Raw genomic sequence first — 21,033 nt, 5'->3', positions numbered from 1 at the left:
TCTCCTACCTAAAATTGAATATATAATATAATATTTTTTCTTTTATTAATACCCTTTGAAACCTGTAATACCTACTATACACTAAAAGTGTCGCTGATCACAGTGGCTGCAGAGAATTTCCACATACCGTCTATTTCATAACGTTTCATTGACTTCATGTCCATGTTCAATTCCCCCCAACAGTAATGTTCCCCTGAATTAAATGGGTTTGTGAAATTGAGAATATACGAAACCTTTTTCTAGAGATAAAAATATTTTTGGTACAGGGAGAGCAAAGCGTATATCCTTTTCTAAGTGATTTCAGGGCTGCGAAAAAATCAATAGCTCTCTAGTTGCATTTCTGCCAAGTTGATGGAGGTGGTTGAGTACAGGTGGAAAGATAGATCAAGTTGGAAATCAATCAAATCCGAAACATTCCATTTGAAAGGCGAGAAATGTAGGGCACTGAAGTGAGCAAGAGTCAATTTTCCAACTCTAAAGGTTCAGTTATGTTGGAAAAGCTACAGCACCCCCTCTTTTGGGATAGGGAGGTTAGTTTTAAAGTGTCACTGATTTAATTGCTTAAAACTCTAATCATTTTACCCTTTTGTTTCCTAAAAACTCTAATCTTTGGATTACTATCCTGTAGAAAATGTGGAATTAAAGCATTTTAATAATACATGTAATCTATTTAACTGCTGTGATATATATTACAGTGTTTGAGTGTGTAATTTAACATCCAGAGCACTTAAACTGTCTCAAGTGGAAATGGACGTTTTTTTTGTTATTGTTTCAGCCTCGATGCAAGACAGGTTCCTTTTTCCTGTGGCTTTCCTCTTTGTTTTGATGTATTTCAGACAAGAAAAATGCCTTGCACTGGGCTGATACCTTTATCACTAGACGTGACCTTTTGGTGGGTTGAGAAAAAGTCCAACACTTACCTGTGAAATGTCACAATACTATCCTGGATGTCTTTGTAATTGTATTTTGGGGGGGGGGGGGGAACAAAGAAATAAAAACAAAAAGAATAGTGTAGCGACAACAGCTGTCATAACTTAGAGGAAGAAAGGAAGTCATCTCTTCTGTGTATTCATTTGCAAACATTTAAGATACTTCCTCTTAATACGCAATTGTTTTGAAAACATTAAAACAATTAAACAATTTCTGTGGCAATTATATTCTCCCAGTAAGAGATGAGTTCTATGTGAGTCTCCCCTGATTGTAATCCAAACACTTTCAGTTTCCTGGTAGCTGTTGATAAAAACAGTGACGTTTTATGACTGAATTCACAGGGGTTGTTTTGAGATAAGTTATAGGACCTCATTTGAGAAGTTTATAGAACACATTTTGATTTTGACCTGTAAATGTTAAAGTATTTTGCCAAGCATGACACAAACAGACCCAAAATAATAGAGCCCGCACTTAAACCAACATTTCACAGTAATGACCCATTATCCACTTTCTTATTTGGATGTATCATAATAAAACACAGCTAATAGCTATGTACTGTATAGGTGATGGACATCTAACAGCCATGTAAGAGGTTAAGTTGTTTAGTGCACTGCTGGTTGTCATTAGTGAGACAGAGGATGTGTCTTGAATCACTTGCTCATCACTATGTACTTTACTATTTGGAGATTTCCATTTGTTCATGCTGACTGAATGTTTAGTTTCAATGACTTTACCCCATACCCATATATGTGTCTATCAGCAGGATTACAGAAATACTGGAGCAATTTTTAATGAAACTTGGTAAGAGTCTAGCAAGGGCCAAAGAAAACATGTGAACTTTTGGAGCAGATTTGAATCAATCAAGTGGACACACAAATTAGGTTTCACTCGTTATCATAGACTCTGTGCTGCATTCATGAGTGTCAGAATAATTGGAAAAATGTGTCCATTAAAGCTATAAGTTATGTGAAGGCCTCCTTAAGTCAGAAGTACATATTGGAAACACCTATCAATGTGTTGTTTATAAGTTATGAGGAATACAATACATTACATCTTCTTTATAGCACCTATGATGTTTTCACATAATGACACACTTATGTCAGAAAAAATACTTTTTAAATTGTCAATGTTCAAGGCTCTCTGAGGGCCATTCCAATTAAGAGGTATATTGGATGGAGGTATGGCTTGTTTTTTCCTTATAACAGGGGTGTCAAACTCAAGGCCCGGGGGCCAAATCCGGCCCGTGACTTCATTTTCTGTGGCCCCACTAGAACTCTGAAAGAATATAATATGTTTATTATACGGTTACATGGCGATTTACAGGAAGCACGTTGCCCATAAACTACATGTCCCACGATGCATCTCAAATTTGACTTTTTTCTCAGAATTTGACTTTTTTTCTTCAAAATATGCCTTTTTTCTTAGAATTTCCCCTTTTCTCGGAATTTGACTTTTTTGTCACTTTTTTTTCTTCAACATGTCACTTTTTTTTTTACTTTCTTTTCCAGAATTTGGATCATTTTTTGACATTCTCACTGAAGAGACTTGCAATTACTTGCCTTAGACCTCTGCTTTCAGACGTAGTTAATTATGAAGATATTACCCTATCAGATAATAATCCAATGCAGAGGCAATCATGTAATATAATGCATAATTTTATACTTATATATGTATTTTGATATAGTCTTGAAGTTACAACCGGCCCTTTGAGTGCAACCATAATTCCTACGTGGCCCGTGATGAAATTGAGTTTGACAAGCCTGCCTTATAACTACAAATTCACGACAAAGTCATGAGCTGTAGTGCAAAAATAATGTTTAATGTGAGCAGAGAGATTCATCACTCCATAAAAAAACACACAGAATGTATTCATTTGGGAAAATACCCTCGGGATGATATAATGTATTAAACGAAAATATGCATGTTGGTATTTATTATGGATTTACCAGCCATTATTGATCTATCACATTTTAGTTATGCGAGAGCAATGACGTCGTAGGTAATGACGCAGAGAAAAGGGCCCGGGTGGTGCCAGAAGTGCTTTTTAAATGTCAATGAGCTCTTTATAAAGTAATCTTACTGCTAAAAGTCACAGAGACAACAAATAACAGGAGATGAACACTAACGGAAAAGGCACGATTTATAAAATGCTGCATAATTATCGCAAAACACCTTACACAACAATTACCGGAAAGGTAAAACACAAGTATTGCAGCGGGATATGATGAAGCTGTTAAAATGATCAGCTGGCTCCCAAAGTCAGTTGTAAAATAGTGAAAATAGGATGTAAATAAGTGCTGTTTAAAATGTACATGACTGGAGGGAGGGTTTTTCTAAAATACTGGGAGAAACCTGACAGTGTTTAGTGACTCTGCCCCCAGGTCTGTGCCAGATGTTAAGCTCCACCACTTAGCTCCTGAAGTCAGAGAAATTTAGCAGATATGAACATGACAAGTATGAATAGCTGTTTGTGTGAGTAGCCATAATTGCGCCGATAGGAACCATTACCTGTCCTTCCCAGGTGAGATTATCAAGTCAATGGTCTTGAACTAATGACCAGAACATTGAGCCCAGACCCATGTGAACTGCTCAGTGCCTGAGTGGCAGAGAGGAAATGTGTCTGAGATGAAGCACCAATCAGCCTTTCTACAGCTACTGCTAGGAAACCTATGGGCAAATGAACTGCATTCATAGCAGCAGAAAGTGAAGAGTCAGACACTGTAAGAATAATGATTCACAGCTCCACTTGAATCCTGTTATTAAATATTGCTGGTGACATAATCCCTCTAAAAACCTTCATATGTGCAAGTTGATATTCACTGAAATGTTTCTGCTTTCTTTGAGGTTTGAGCAAAAAGGATATTTGAGAAATTAAATGTTGAGGAAATACATTGAAATGTTTCCCAGTTCATCAGAATTATATAGTTAATAGATTTTGTTAAATGTATGAATGTGTCGAGATGAATGAAACCAGTGACAAAACGTATGATGTGGAACGAAATCCTAAATCTAAAGTAAAGTAACAATAACTAAATCTCTGGAGATACAATACAAATGTTTTTATTTTTCCATCTTAATATCCAGGTAAATCATAATATAGGTGTCCTTACTGTACATAACCATCTTACCTGTTAGCCTTAAGGATTAAGAATTATTAAGTGTATTAAGCTAAAAGCTTCTTTATTTGTAAACATGTCTCAACGTGTCTCATGGAAAAGAGTTACCTTAAGGTATTGTGTTAGCTTATTTGCTTATTCGCTAAAACAAAGAAGACTGCTTAGTGATAATGGGACTTTTAAAACTACTTATTAAGATACAATTGTGTGTGTCCTTTTACAAAAATATTCGGTATATTACTTTAAAATATTTCCCCAAACTCGTCTTAGCTTTCTATTAAATATTGTTAGCTGACATGTTAGTCATATTAGGTTTATATAATTTATTTATTTGGTTAAATCTATAAATGTGGCAGGATGAATGGATCAAGGGACCAAACTGAAAATGTGGAACGTGAATCCTTGCATAAAGTAATACAAATGTAAAGTAAAAATAATAGCATCTATGGAGATAAATAGGATTATGTTATGTTTCAATTTTATATTCAGTTAATCTAATAGACCCTCCAGAAAAACGCGGGCAAAAATCCTTGATTATGCGATCAAACATGCGGGGTTTTATGTGATTTTATGCAGTGAAATTGCAGGAAGTTGCAAAATATGCGGAAAGTTGCGAAATATGCTAAATATGTGGAAAAAAAAATTATATTGGGCTGTCTTATTTATTCTCTCTCACACACAACCAGCCACTAACGTTAAACACCTTTACTATTCAATTAAACACATTCAATGTTTATTTATTGTAAAAGCAATTGGGCTATTTTAATCACACTCTCTCTCTCTCTCTCTCTCTCTCACTCACTCTCACTCACTCTCACTCACACACACACACACACACACACACACACACACACACACACACACACACACACACACACACACACACACACACACACACACACACACACACACACACACACACACACACACACACACACACACACACACACTTCTCCGCCTCATTCTGTTTTCATTTACTCGTTCGTTATCTGACCAGCTTCAATCTTGTAGGCTACTCACTTCGTTTCTTGTAGCCCTCGACGGGGTTTTGGAGGTTGATGCCTCGGTGAACGTGAGTTGTTTGGCTTTCTTGTCCGCAGCAGCAGAAAGCATTTTCGAATGTTTGAATGAATCAAAGTGGGTCGTCACGTCGATTTTCTCTAAGACTTATGCTCCAACACACAGTTGCACGGGGTGCAGAATAGTTTCTCCCCACTTTCGTGAAAGACATCGGGGTACTGCTTTGCCCGGTCTTTAGCAGAAATGTTCGTCGGTAAATGAGATGGATTAGATTTTTTCATCTTGGTGTTTTCTCTCTCTTCTGTGATGCGCGAGCTGATGACGTCGTGTCATCATCATCATCACTTCACGTCAAGAAGAGTTAACTTTTTTTTTTCTCAACTTTGTGTGGAAAAATGCGGGGATTATGCAGCCTTTTGATAAATATGCGACCTTTTAAAAATCTGCGCCATTTTGCTGATTATGCGGTAAATTCTGCGATCGCAGAATTGCGTTTTCCTGGAGGGTCTAAACACTTTTTAAAACCTAAAGTTTTGTATTAAGCTAAAATCTTGTGTTTTGTATGGAAGAAAAGACAGTAAGCAAATTCACATTTCAACCATGTTACTTAAGGTTGTGTTAGCTCACCAGTGATATAATAACGCATAGCCCTTAAATAGCATCATATATGTGAGGATTACGGTCTAAGATCTGCATTTACAAACAAAGCCGCCGTCCCAGCTGCCTCGTTTCATGCTCGAGTCCTAGACGTGATGAGAGGGATGATACGAATGATGCAAAAGAGCAGCGGTAAGGATTTAATGGCAGCACATCTGCTCACCTCAAAATGAGAGCAAACCATAATCTCACACCTGCTGTTAGCTTTCGCTCAAGTGCACCGCGGATAAATCTCACGGACTGGCACACAAATGCGAGCGTGCAGACACACACCCGCACCCAGACTGTCAGTGTGAATCCAAATGTCTGAGGCCAAACATCTGGAACTAATGTCTCTCTGATTTTATTGAATCATTTTCCTTCTGAAGAGGGACTCAATTTGGACGACACTTTAGAGGAGGGGGGGATAGTTACCTCTTCTTCTGCGGAGCATCGCCCCAAAGCTGAAGTATAGCTGTGCGGTTTATCAGGACTAAAATGATCATGTTTCCAAAGAAATCCTGTTAACACTGTGTAATCCATCTCAGATTGACAGACTTGAAGACTGGTCTCAGAGGCAATTTGAGGATTACCCAGATCGAGTTGTATAGACACCACACTTACTGGTTGCTATGTTTCGGCGAAGGCTGGGGATTACAGATTCTATAAAAAAAATTGACAGTGACATTTTCATATTAAGATCTTTGCTATTTACACCACCACGATGAGAGAGTGAAGTAAAACAACCGAAAGTGAGCGATCAATATCACACAAGCAACATGTGCCATCCATTTGTAGACAACACACTCGGGGCCCGCAGTCTCACATGGCTTCTGAGTGTTGTTATTTACTTGTACTTCTACATTCGCTCCTCTTGGTTTTTCAAGGTCGGTTCCTTTGATGTTTGGATTTTATTTTGCATTTTTTTCCCCATAACTTTTTCACATATGACACTCCGTTATAGTACATGCATAATTGCTGCTAGAGACGCGCGCTACGTGACACCCCTCTTCAAGGCATTATGTATAAGTTTGGAATTATTAAGATATCTTACTGGTTTGCTCCTTTTGTTGTTTTCTATTAAGAAGTGGATTCATAAGCACTCGGGACATCTTAAAGGATTACCCAAAGCACACCGGGAGATTAGTTCAAAAAGACTTGTTTGTTTATTTGTGCCTGTGTAAGAAGTTTGTGCTGTAGCTGGAGTTTCACTTTTCACTCTCCAGCTTTGCCAACTTGTCTTTTTGTCTAGCTTCCTGTTGTCCATGTTCACCTCCCAGAGGGACAACAGTCTCTATCATGTCCGAGTCTAAGGTTGACACAAAATGAAAAAAAAGAAAAGAAAGTTGGTCTGCCAGTACTGCTGAACATTGCATTTTAGGTTAAGTCATTATAGGTAAAACGCTGCAGATAAATTACTTCTTCCTCATCCACTTACACAGCATTCATCAGAGAGCAGAATACATTAAAGCTAATTGAGCATTTTTGCCATTTGGGCTGTATTAATTGAAAAGCCATCACTGCCAGCCATGCACCAAATGACCACATTAACTGTCAACATTATGTTTGACATCCTACTAGATGAAGTAGTGCTTGGGGAGCTCTCAGAGGGCTCTTAGAAGAACCAGACAAGAAATAGAGAGAGAGGAGCCTTGTGAGGTTTGTGTGTAGGTGGTCGGGCCTAAAGTCAAAGAACAAATTGCCATCTCTTTGCGTCACTGCTGCTAATCACTGATGGATTGATTTGCCGTGTCATCCAGGATTTGTGTCTGCTGAGATAAAACGGTACAAACTTTTCACGGAAACGAAACAGAAAAGAGAAAAATGAGCCCTGCAGTCTATTTAGAGACGAGCACTTACAAGTTGTTTTCTCCATTTGCACCTCATTTCTGTTCCGTTGCTCATCTATCATGTCATATCTTCCGCCTGCAAGATATTTTCACCCTTGTTGCTCCTTGGGTCTCACCCTGTTTGACTCTCTGAGCCTGTGTTCACAGCGGGAAGCCTGGGGAATAAAATGCAGAATCCTGTCTCCCTTGGTACTCCCTGCACAGCATTCAGTCAGGCTCAGCGCTGTGTTGCTTGTGAGATGACAACAGTGCTTAATTTTAACATAAAAGGTATATGCTAGATCCCTCTAGATATTCTTTGACTTGCACATTTGCTCAAGGATCATGTGGCATCGTTCTATGTAGAGAATGTACAGCAGGCAAAAAATAGCTGAAGCATTACATTTAAAATTGCTTAGCTTTTTTGAAATGCTTAGAAAACAAATCCAGATGAATAAGCACTCTAACCCATTTTACTGACATAGAGAAGCAAAACGGGCTTTCTGAACAAAATGCAAATACGGACCCGTCAATCATACTAAATACAACAGCTACAAACATAATGTGATGATCTTTCTTTTTTTTTTGAACAAAACACTGTGCATTAATAACTTAGAAATGATCATCATTTATTTCATAATAGATCGTGAGGTTGTCTTATATTCATATTGCTGCACATGGTGCCCTGCGTGACTCTATCCCTGATGTGCAAAATAAGTTGTCCTTAATCGCACCGTGAGGACATTCCTGAAGCTGCCAAATGTCTCAAAGGATTCTTTTATCTGAATATGCCTCGGGGACATGAGCCTCTGATGAGACTTTGTCTACTGAACCTCATTTGCATGTTGGCTTCACCGGCAATGGTGAATGGTCACTGCTAGAGAGATAGACGGTGCTAACATGGGAAACCATAGTGCAGGGTGCACAGTGGAGTTGTATTATAATACATTATCATTCATTATCAGTGGGTAAGTGAAGGGCTGGGATAAAATCATGGCCAACATACTCCCAAGAGGAAACTCAAGTGAATGTCTACATTTGAACTATTTCATGCCGGTACCCGCCTCGTTTCTGTGTGTAATACCTTTTAAATAAAGAAATAACATAATTGATTATGTATTTTGGAACTTGTCTTTCTTTTTTTCAATAGATCAAATGAATATGTGTTATGTAAATGTGAATCATGACCCTTGTCCGATAAATGCATGGTCTAATTGGCACCCAGGGAATCAAAGCTTTTATGATTTTTAATGTTTAGGTTGCTATGGATCATGGTTGTGCTTCTTGACCTGGATCTACATATTATTATTTTAAAGGTGTTATTGCGATTATCTTTCTGCGGGTTTCTCTATCAACCAAAGGCAGATGTTGGCACATTAAACGTTTTTTTCTTTACGCTTTGGCTCATTGGCGAATGCTGAGTTTGATCTCTATAAATCATAATCATAATCAGTCAAGTCCTGTTTCAATTTTTTCCCAACTACAGTAATAACAGTTGAGCATTCGGCAACTGAGGTTTCAAAAACACCTTGATGACTCAACTTCAAATTTCAAGACATATTTTTTGAATGGATAATCCAAATCCATGACAGATGATCAGTTACACAGATCAAAATCCCTGTCTTTAGAGATGAATGTTACATTCATGCATGATGGTACGTACAGTATACTTTCATGCCACATTAATCCCTGGAATAGAAAACATGAAGATGCCATCATGGGCTAAGTAACCTGCTAAAACCTTCTGAAACACAGAGGTCCAGAGACAATTTTATAACAGCTAGATTGTAATGCTATTACATCAGGCACTCTGCTCAGACAATGAAATCATCTGCTGAAACTGGAGGGAGGCCAAGTTTACATAAATAAATTAGGAAACAGATTCACTTCCACCAGTGATTGCACCTGGATTCCCTAAACAGAAAAACAGTATAATTTCACTGATAAGGGCCTCTAAATAAATTGCACTCAAATTGTATTTGATTAAAAGGCTTCTTTGTATTTTGCTCTTTAAAATGTGAGATGCATTTGGCGTTGTATGCATATCATTTATTCCTTCAAAGTAAATACAGGCAAAGGGTCACGATATTCATGTTATGTCACGTTTTTATGTCTAGGTTTGGGTGTTTTGCTGTTCTCCCTGTCATGTTTTCCTCCTGTCGTTAGTTTCCCTGGTGTGTCTAGTTGTCTGATTGTGTTCACCCATGGCCCTTGTGTTTCTCCTCCCCTGCCCGGCTGTTTCTCGTCTTGTGATTACCCCTCCCTGTATTTAGTCTTGTCTCTTCCTGTGTTCAGTGTTGGTTCATCTTTTGTTGGTGACTGAGTTCACTGTGGAGTGTTTAGTTTGTCCAAGTTATACTTTAAGTCCTTGAAATAAAGGTATTATCAGTGTTATCTGCATTTGGGTCCTGCCTGCTTAACTCTTCCTAACAGAACCAACCAACCAAATATGGACCCAGCGGATATGGAAGATTTTGAGTTAGATCTGTTCGATCTAGACTTTTCCCTTCAATGTTATTTTTCTGAGTGGAGTGGAACCTCATCAAGAAGGGACAAAGAGACTATCCTCAGAAAGGCACAAATGGAGGTGGCCAACATGCCATGGTTGAAAAGCTCGTTGCCTGAATGGCTCAGAGTTTTTTTTTTGGGATCCCGCCTGGCATTTGGAGGTCCACGGAGCCTCCAAAAGACCTCAAAAGCCGCGTTCACACCGGAGTACTTTTCCCACTTTAGTTCCGATATAGTTCCGAAATGTCGCGTTCACACCAAAAAGAGCCGGAACTAAAATTAGTTCATGAGAACCTTTTTACCCCCTTTTCCGTCCCTGCTAGAGAGCAGGGACTCTCATGCGGCTCTCTTGTGAGAAAAGAGCTATATTTCTGATTGGCTGCGCGGATTGCAAACCACGCCCCGTAAAACTCAAAAAAAGTGTTGTGAAGCCACCATTTTATTATCCTCGCATTAGCATTATTAGCATTAGCATTAGCCCAGCGCAGAAACGCAGAGAGACTAATTTATGGCAACACAAAATAAAACATGGGAGCGGTGGAGATGAGGAGGTGTCGGCGTTCTGGCGATTTACTCGGAAGGCTTCAGTAGAAGCTGGGACTCCCAGCAGCTTCTACTGAAGCCAGTCCCCAACTCTGGGGACTTCTGGCCGGGGATTTTGGGCGGCAGTATACGCCGTGAAGTTGTTTCCGGCCTGCCAGTAAACCCAAAGCAGAAGAAGAAGAAGTGACGTCAGCGGCTTCATTTGCCTAATCCACCCCCAGGGACTTATTCCTGTGTGAACTTGATCTGTACTTAGTTCATCAGAACTAAAGAGTTCACTCCCCTCTCAAGTCTAAAGAACTAAAGAGTTCTGATGAACTAAGTTCTCATGAACCTTTGTGGGAAAAGTACTGCGGTGTGAAAGCGCCTATTGAAACGCAAGGTGAGGAAGCCAGTTCATAATCTGGTTCCTGCCCCAGCAGCCATGGTTCCAGCCCTGGTTCCGGCCCCAGCAGCCATGGTTCCATGATCCAGTGCCGGCCCACACAGCCATGGTTCCGTGCTCCAGTATCATCCCACACAGCCATGGTTCCGTGTTCCGCTTCCGTGCCCAGCAGCCATGGTTCCGGCTCCAGAACCGGCCCACAGAGCCATGGTTCCGGCCCCAGTCCTGGCCCCAGCAGCCATGGTTCCGGCCCCAGCAGCCATGGTTCCGGCTTCAGTACCGGCCCCAGTAGCCATAGTCCCGACTCCAGTTTCGGCTCCAGGACTGGCTTACCTGCCGACGCTAGCTCCCCGAGTCCTGTCGGCGTACCGGCCAACGCCAGCTCCCCGAGGCCTGTCGGCGTACTGGCCGACTCCAGCGCCTCGTCTCCTGTTGGCTCTCCAGCCGACGCCAGCTCCCCGCATCCTGTCGGCGTACAGACTGACACAAGTTCCCTCTCGAGTCCGCTCTCGAGTCCGCTCTCGAGTCCGCTCTCGAGTTCCCTCTCAAGTCCCCTCTCAAGTCTCCTCTCGAGTTCCCTCTCAGGTCCAATCTCGAGTCTCTTCTCGAGTCCCCCCTCAAGTTCCCTCTCAAGTTCCCTCTCAAGTCTCCTCTCAAATTCCTACCCGAGTCCCCTCTCAAGTTTCCTCTCTAGTCCCCTGTCAAGTCACCCCTCAAGTCTCCTTTCGAGTTCCCTCTCAGGTCCCCTCTCAAGTCTCTTCTCGAGTCCCCTCTCAAGTAGGGGTGCACCGAATGGGAAATTCTTGGCCGAAACCGATACCGAAAATAGGATACAGTTGGCCGAAAACCGAATGCCGAAAGGCCGAAAATGATTAATAGAAATATATAAATATATATATATATAATGTATACATTTTTTACCAATGTTGTTCAGCTACCTGATTATGGAAAAAGACATGATTATGGCAAAACTTAACTTAAATAATAATCACTATTATGGGTCCATAAAACATTTATTCAGCACTTTTGAATGCATACAGTACATTAATTCCAAGTCAAGAGCATTTTCTTTTCTCTGTAGGATAACTAAAACAAAGTGCATTCAGAACAAAGCCAAGGTGCTTTAAAACTGCATAAACATCTAGGCCAGGAGGCCTACAACAAAATAGTGTAAATAAAGACTGTAACAGCAAGGCCTTCAACAACAACAAATGGACCTATAAGTGCATGCATACAAATGTGCAAACTGGATAAATCCACATGAATGTAACTATTTACAAATGAAATTACAATTCAATTTCAAGAATCTGTAAATAAGGCTGTCTGTCCTCATAAGCAAAGTAGTAAACATTGTATAAAGATACATAAAGTGAAAACTGGGTACAAAATCCACAACCAATTACAAATTAAATTACAATTTAAAGAATCTGCAAACAAGGTGGTCTGTCCTCATGAGCAATGTAAACAACATTGTATCATTTAGATACCGAAAGTACAATATATTGAACACTGTGCTGCTGTCATTTCCCCCTAATGATAACCTGAGATGGTGAATTATAACTCACAATGAAAATTGTTCAGGAAAGTGGGTATAGAGTAGACATGTAGAACTAGATAAGCTTATGATAAGCCAGCCTTGTCTACTTATTAAGGAAAAGTGGGAGGTTCTTTTTAATGAACAGTAGCTTCTCTGCTTTATCAGCCATAAGTCTGTTCCTCTTCTCATCAAGCACATGAGAGGCAGCGCTGAACAGTCTCTCGCTGTCAGTGCTTGTGATTTGATCTTACTCCGCATATTTGTCCGGGTGTTTTGATTTCAAGTGGTGGAGTAATCCTGAAGTGGTGAAAGTCTTTGCAGTTACACCCCCTCGAGAAATGTCAGCTGAATACGTTTCACAAATCGCAATCCGCGCCTCTTTTTCTGATATTTTTAAATATCTCCAAGCGCCAGACATGTTGGCTGTGAGCCAGCCGCGAGCATGGTCGCGCGCCGTGCTTGTCGCCGCGTTTTGATTACGTCATCACAACAACACGTTAGCTTACCAACGTAACCCTGTTCTCTGACATTCTGTGATATTTTTTCGGTGCTAAAACCCTTTCGGCCGAAAGTGCCTTTTTAACCATTTTCGGCCGATAATTTTCGGCGGCCGAATATTCGGTGCATCCCTACTCTCAAGTCCTCTCTCAAGTCCCCTCTCGAGTTCCCTCTCAAGTCTCCTCTCGAGTTCCCTCTCAGGTCCCCTCTCGAGTCTCTTCTCGAGTCCTCTCTCAAGTCCCCTCTCAAGTCCCCTCTCGAGTTCCCTCTCAAGTCCCCTCTCGAGTTCCCTCTCGAGTTCCCTCTCAAGTCCCCTCTCAAGTCTCCTCTCGATTCCCCTCTCAAGTCTCCTCTCAAGTCCCCTCTTGAGTTCCCTCTCAAGTCTCCTCTCGAGTTCCCTCTCAGGTCCCCTCTCGAGTCTCTTCTTGAGTCCCCTCTCAAGTCCTCTCTCAAGTCCCCTCTCGAGTCTCCTCTCGAGTCCCCTCTCGAGTCCCCTCCCGAGTCCCCTCCCGAGTCTCCTCTCAAGCCCTCTCTCTCGAGTTCCCTCTCGAGTTCCCTCTCGAGTCAACTCTCGAGTTCCCTCTCAAGCCCCTCTCTCGAGTCTCCTCTCGAGTTCCCTATCGAGTCTCCTCTCTTGAGTTAGATCTGTTCGATCTAACTGTTCGGTCCTGCCGGCCCTGTGTCCTCTTCCGTGGGGGATCTTGCCGACACCGGCTCCTGCCCGGCCATCACCGGCTCCTGCCCGGCCTCCGGAGCATTCCGGTCTTCGCCCTCGGGCCCGGCCCCCTGAGAGCCGCGGTCTTCGCACTCGAGCCCGGCCCCCTGAGTGCCGTGGTCCTCGCCCTCGGACCCGGCCCCCTGACTCTTCCTGCCGCTGCCTTCGCCCTAGTGCCCGGTCCCCTGGGTTCGCCCGCTATGGTCTTCGCCCCTTTTTGGACTCAACCTTGCTCCTGGGCTGTCCGCCCGAGACCCCCTCCTCAAACTCTGCCTTGCCCCCGGGCCATCTGCCCGAGACCCCCTCCTCGAACTCTGCCTTGCCCCTGGGCCATCCGCCGGAGACCCCCTCCTCGAACTCTGCCTTGCCCCCGGGCCGTCCGCCCGAGACCCCTTCCTGGTCCTCTGCCGTGCCCTGGGCTGTCAGTCAAGGCCCGTCCTCCGGACCCCCTCCACCCACCCTGCTGGACGTTTTGGATTTTTTTTTGTGTTTAGGGACGTCTAGTATCCGTCCCTTGAGGGACCCTGGAGTGACATAACACGATATTCATGTTATGTCACGTTTTTATGTCTAGGTTTGGGTGTTTTGCTGTTCTCCCTGTCATGTTTTCCTCCTGGTTTATTGTCTGGTCCTTCTTCCTGTGTTTTTCCTCCTGTCGTTAGGTTCCCCGGTGTGTCTAGTTGTCTGATTGTGTTCATCCATGGCCCTTGTGTTTCTCCTCCCCTGCCCGGCTGTTTCTCGTCTTGTGATTACCCCTCCCTGTATTTAGTCTTGTCTCTTCCTGTGTTCAGTGTTGGTTCATCTTTTGTTGGTGACTGAGTTCCCCGTGGAGTGTTTAGTTTGTCCAAGTTATACTTTAAGTCCTTGAAATAAACGTATTATCAGTGTTATCTGCATTTGGTTCCTGCCTGCTTTACTCTTCCTAACACAAAGAGATCAAATACTGTTTAAACTCTAGCATTAATCTGTTTTTTGAGCGTAAATTATTTCAACATTCTCATTGGTGAAAACTTTTCACACATACATATAGTAGGAGCACAAAGTAATGGATAAATCGCTTAAATTAATAGCTTAATTGAACTAATAATCAGTTTGAAAAGTTAGGTGAAAGATTTCAATTAATGGTTTAAAACAACTTAAACTTAAAGATGTAAGATAGGGTTTTAATAGTTAGCTAGAATAAGTTATTGATAAATAGCAATAAGTAGCTTAGTAACATTTATGGATAAAGTTAGCTTAGTCATAAATAGACAATGGAAGTATTTAGTGGATGGATTTAATAGCAATAGTTAGCTAATTAATAGACAAATAGCTATTAGCAATGGATAAACAGTCAAAGTACTGTAGATGGATTAAAGAAAAGGGATAGTGGTCAATTGGGTGGTTTGAATAATAAGCTATCTTGAATGGCAGTTCAACACTAGAACAAATATATATTTAAACCACATTGACATTTATGAAATCAGCAGTGTTATATAACATTCAGTTTCAAATCAATTCAAATTAGCAGGATGCCTGGTGCCAGTAGACAGGTCCTTGAATTAATCTGACAGGGATGTAGCGATAGCCTATGTGAGAAAAAAAAAAGACCCATGTTAATGGCATGGTATTAATGCGTGAACACACTTGCAAAGTATCAAAGAGGGAGTACATAGCAATGTGTGAAAGAGTTAATGAACTTGAGCTTCAAGGTAGCAGCTTGTTACGACAGGCGAGAGTGGATGGATGGGGCTGTTTGATCACTTGTTATCCAGGTGCGCTGCTTCAAGGTTGCTGTGTTATTGCATCTTGGCTAATTATGTAAAGTCAATACCAAAGTCTTTTCACATCCACATTCATTAGGCTTGGCAAAGGACCCTTCCCCACTGCTCCCGTCGCTTAAGTTAGACTATAAAAAAAACTGGGACTTTATTACAACCACATTCGCTCTGTCTGATCTTTGTTCAAAGTCCTTGTCAGTGAGTGTCCCTTAATGGCGGGATATCAGGACGGCTCTGGAATGAAAATAAATGTTACTCTTTTTGTTTTGTTGGGACTGAATTTGTTTTCAACCAAAGAGTTGCTCAAACCAAGACCCCTTGTTGTTAAATACCAACCATGTGCAATATGTGCAATATATATATATATATATATTCGGTGAATAAATGGGGCGAAGCCTGCGAGCTAGTTCAGGCAGTCAACTCGAGCACTTATGCTGCATTCATACATGACGCCCCTTGCCACTCTACAACCAACCAAACAGAGTCTCCTTAATAAGCCGCTCTATTTAACCTGCCAGATCTCTCTCATTGCTTGCTGCTGGTATTGCTGCAGCTACTTCCACATCGCTGCTGCTTGCTGCCCCAGCACCACCCCAGCTTCCACCCCAGCTTCCACCCCAGCTTCCACCACAGCTTCCACCACAGCTTCCACCACAGCTTCCACCTGTAGGCTCAGGGGTTAGTTATTTAATCATCACTCATCGTACTATGTATATCTGTGGAGTGATGAGGCCCGAGCCTAGTCGCCAAACTCAACTATATCCTGCTTCTAATAAACATGTTAAAGAAACACGTGAGTTGTCTGACTGAACTGTGCAATATGGCTGCTACATCTTCAGAACTGTTACAGGCTGTGTATTTTGTAAATTGTGTAATTCTTTAAAAAAAAAACATTTTCTATCTTTAATAGTTTTTTATGCATACTTCTTGTTAAACATTAAGCTGTCTTTGGCTCTTTTCTGCTGTGACAAATGTAAATGTCCCCTCTGTGGGACGAATAAAGGTATTCTGATTCTGAAGTCATATTACTTATTTGTGCGTGGCAGTCGGTGTGCACGTGTGTCGGGGGTAAATAGGTGTGCGATGCTAGCCTTTGTGTTCTAATATCAGGTCAGTTTCATCTGCCCCAATAAGCCAAGATCCCTAAAAAATGATAAATATTGCGGCAATATGTCATTATCCTGGCCCTGCAGAAATTATATGATGAATGAATTAAAAAAGGGGAATTGAAATGAGGACTTCACTGCCCCTTTGAGAATTCCCATTAGTGGCCAAGAAAATGAAAGATCTTTCATCAAAGCCTGAGATGACAGCACTGTATCATTCACTTTGAGCAGCTGTGTCTTTTGTCCGCACGAACCTCGGATTAATGCTTATCTGTACAGTATAGTTCTACAACATTATATATGAGTTTTCTCCCTCGTTTTAATCTGAAGAAAATCACACCTTCCCTATTCCTCTGAGAGATAGTTTTCCTGATTTGAAAAGTGGATTTCAGCTTGAGCGTAAACATTGTTATAACGGAAGCACTTCTTTTTGTTCTCTGTTCTGCAACACACAAAATATATCAAATGTGAAGTAATGATCCCAAGTGTATTACATTTTAATGGTGTTATTTAAGCATACGAGTACAATTAGTTCATCAGCAGAAAGAGGAGATCATTTCCAATGGCTCAGCTCCATTTAATAGCAGTCCCAGGGATGCTGGCACAGCAGAACAAGACCCTGTTCAAGAGGACCGCAACAGTGGATGACATTTAGAACCATAAACAGCTACTTTAAGTCGTGATTGTGTAGGCAATTTACCTGAAGAGCCGCTGCACTTACTAAAAATTGGTGTGAGAACACTTAAACGAAGAAGTGTGATTGGCTAATTTATTCATGGAAAATATGTTAACATGCCATGCTAAATCACCCTTACATTTAATCTCTATTTAACAGCAGGATTCACAATAACAGTAGGCATTTCTACCAACAAGCTGACGTTGGATGCTGATGCTTAATTTATATCCACTAATCTAACATTATTAAAGAAAAAAAGGTAAGTTGGTAGAGGTCAAATGATGAATAGCTTCAGTGAAACCTATCCCATGGCATCAATTACTCGTTGACAGTGTCACGGTTGCGGGGCCACCCATAATGATATCCGATGGGTCAGCTTGAAATTGGACAGGTGAGACGGTATGTCATCTTGACATAAGGACAATGGGAGCAGCATGAACGTTGATAGCTAGAAAAAATTGATTTAGGGTCATTTTGCCTGAACATTTTTAACAGGCGTGAAGATCATCCTTACATATTTCCACTGAAGGGATATTTCAGAAATAATTGATTTTTGTAAAAACAAGCTTGAAGGGATTAAATATCATCTACGTTTTTTGTGTCTCAGATACTACTATGGGAGAAATATTTGGTAAAATGTTCACATAGAAGAACCTTGGTTTAAATATAATACTGTACAAGAGTAATAATACATGTAATAAAGTGCCAACCTCTAACCGTGAGAAGCTTGACAAAGCCTCACTCACTTTGAAAACAGTCATACACATTCCTGAGAGAGATTGCCGTCAATGTCTGCGTTGCCATGGCTGCATAGCATTTCTGGTATTTATTTTCCCTCATTGCTTTGAAAAACGGCAAGACAGGAGATACTAATCATACTCAAAGTTACTTTATTACCGTGAAGAATCATGCAGCCTTTGCTGCTGCTGCCTTGTTCTTGTCACTCTTTAAAAATGATTAATGATTTTGCGATGTATTAAATAAATTACCTTGAGCGCTGCAAGACAAGGAGAGTTCAGATCTGTAGGTAGGAGCTGATAAAGGTGTGTCCTTGAGATATTTCATGCAAGAAAAATTCACAGTGAGTGGACTAAAAAAAGAAGGGTAGCTCTGTTCTGTGATGCTGAAAATGCTGCCCATAATTTGCCTGCAGTGTATTGTTTGCCACATATACAAAAGATGTCTTTTAGTAACTATAACACTGTACTTTATGAGACCCATATCTCCCCTATGAGCCTGCAGACATGTGTGTCTTTAATAGAGGGGAGAATTCAAGTCAGCCATTGTGGAGATAACAAGCTTGGTTCCAAATGGAAACCCCCCGGTATTAATAATCCTTTTACTAATTAATGAATTTATGATCTCAATCACTGGTTTTAACTCAAAACAGCAGGGTTTTCCTTTTATAAATGAGGGTCCCATTAAGAGATACAATAGACAATTGACAAGTCGTTATCTGCTTAGTGTCTTCACTTACAGATGTTTATAGCAAACATATCTGTTTTATAGTCCCAAAGCATTATTACGATATACCGCTTTTTTATCCAGTAAAGTATTCCACTTAACATTTCATTTACACTGAGTCAGACAATACCCATATGTCCCATTGTTGGAGGTCCTTGAGATTTTTCATTGCAAACATATGAGGATAAAACCTTTGAATTGTCCATGGTTGTGTCTGGTTTGGTTGCTTTTTCTGTTCTCATCCTCGAACATAAAACCTTTGACAGTAAGTTTACAATGTGAGAAAAATAATCATCAACAAAACATCTGTTTGCACGTTTGGTTGTACTAATAAGCAGAGATTTCAGGTACATTTTTGGATCTCGCTTTAACTTTCCCTTGTTTCCGAAGCTTCTTCGATATTCTGTGCTCTTATAGTTAGTTCAGTTATATATATTTTATTTAAACGTTACGTCGCTTCACACAAAAGCATACTCAAGACAAGTCTCCATTCGCTCTGTGATGAAACAAACAACCTTAAAAGAAAATGATTTAAATAATAAAATATTTGGTGTTATTACTTTAAAAGGCTACTCAGATCCTCTATGTGGGGATTAAAACTGTACAAAATAGTGTTTAAGGATGTGTGCATTTCCTTTTTGGATGTTAAGGCGTTAATGCTTCAGACTTAGCAAATCTTTTGAACAGCTTAAAACCTGATAACAATGTCTATAGTTGTCTAACTTTAATGTCTATACTTAAAGTTGAAAACTTTTCAAAGTATTGTATTGAAGGCAGTTTGGTATGTGACTCTGTCACGACCCAAAGCTACAGTTTCAAGTTATCTTTGTGGTATAAAAACACCCTCACACTCATACGCACACGCACAGATACACAAACAAGCACAAGTAAACAGGCTCAGTAAACCAAACACTTTTCCAAGGGAAGGAAATCCATGAATACACATAGACGACTGACATGTTTCTCTCCGTGGATACTTAATGTGATGAAATCAGTCCAAACGCACTGTCAGACTTCATTCTATACTAAAGTGTTTACAATGTCAGCACTATGGACAGTACTTCAGCACCATGGATAGGGGAAGTCGGGGTCTATTCAAAGTGATTGGATCCCTGCAAAGAGGCTGAAATTAACATTTATTGCATACTTTTAGAGGTGGGTGTCATTTACGCTCCAATGATCTCTGTGTCCTCTCGCTTAAGGTCAATAAGCTGCTGGTCAGTTTCGTGTCTCTTCACAAATCTATTAAAGGTCCCCTATTATACTGTTTTTCATCAATATATAATAGGTCTCAGACAAAACATGTCTCTGAAGTGTTTGGCTCGATATACCAAACAGATCATGCATTGCAGCATCCCATAATCCCCTCTGTTTCAGCCCTGTTTCAAAAGTGCTGATTCTGGGTCTGTTACTTTAGATGAAAATAAGGAGCCACTCCCCACGCCCCTCTGAGAGATATTTGGTTAAAAATAACACAATGGTGCTCTAAGAGGAGATTCAGATGATAAGGTGGGGGGGGGGGTTACCTTGGTTGGTTACTGGCTAATGGTTACACAGTGGCCAAAATCTGATCAGCTCATTTTCAGACAGGTTTTTCATATAAATGGATCAGGACAAAAAGTGAGCACATTTTTTTTCCTGAAACGTACAGAATCTCTTTACACAGAGAGGACACATGTTTTTGTATAAAATATGTGAAAAAGTGGATTTTGCATAAGAGGTCCCCTTTAAGTCTTCAAGAGTCTGCTGTGTTTCTTTCACACTCTTATCTGTCTTTTTTTTGTTGTTGATGTTTTTGGTTTAGTGGAAACAACACAAAATGATGAAGTTAGTCAATGTAGGCCCAGCTGGTATAAACATCTTTCATATGTGATCCGATCACTTTAGGTATGCACAAAAGATGCTTTGACGAGGCAAAGAGATCCGATTGCTCAAAACCACCTTCAGAGTGGGTCTGGGTCGTGATTTACCATCTTTTTTTCAGAGTATACGGAGAAGCGCCTTTAATGTGGCTGAAGATTGGATTCGCAATAACCCATGACTCTTTGGCTTTTGGCCATCTCTTTTGAAAGTATTTTTCATGTCACAGAAACCATAGAGAGTAATTCTCGTGTCTTTGATGGTATAATCACACTGATGGTAATTTAGGGTGGTGTTCTACAGATTTGACACCCGCCCGAATGCTCTTAGCCCCAGCTTATTGGAGGTCTTTGCACTTATGTTGCCAGGAAAACGAGATGATCTCGGTTCTTGGGAACTGTCAATAGACAATGTTCACAGATTTTAGAGTTTATAAAGATTATCAGAAAA

The sequence above is a fragment of the Notothenia rossii genome, assembly GCF_949606895.1.
Source record: "Notothenia rossii genome assembly, chromosome: 6".
NCBI lineage: Eukaryota > Metazoa > Chordata > Actinopteri > Perciformes > Nototheniidae > Notothenia > Notothenia rossii.
Note: the sequence above shows the minus strand (reverse complement) of the source record.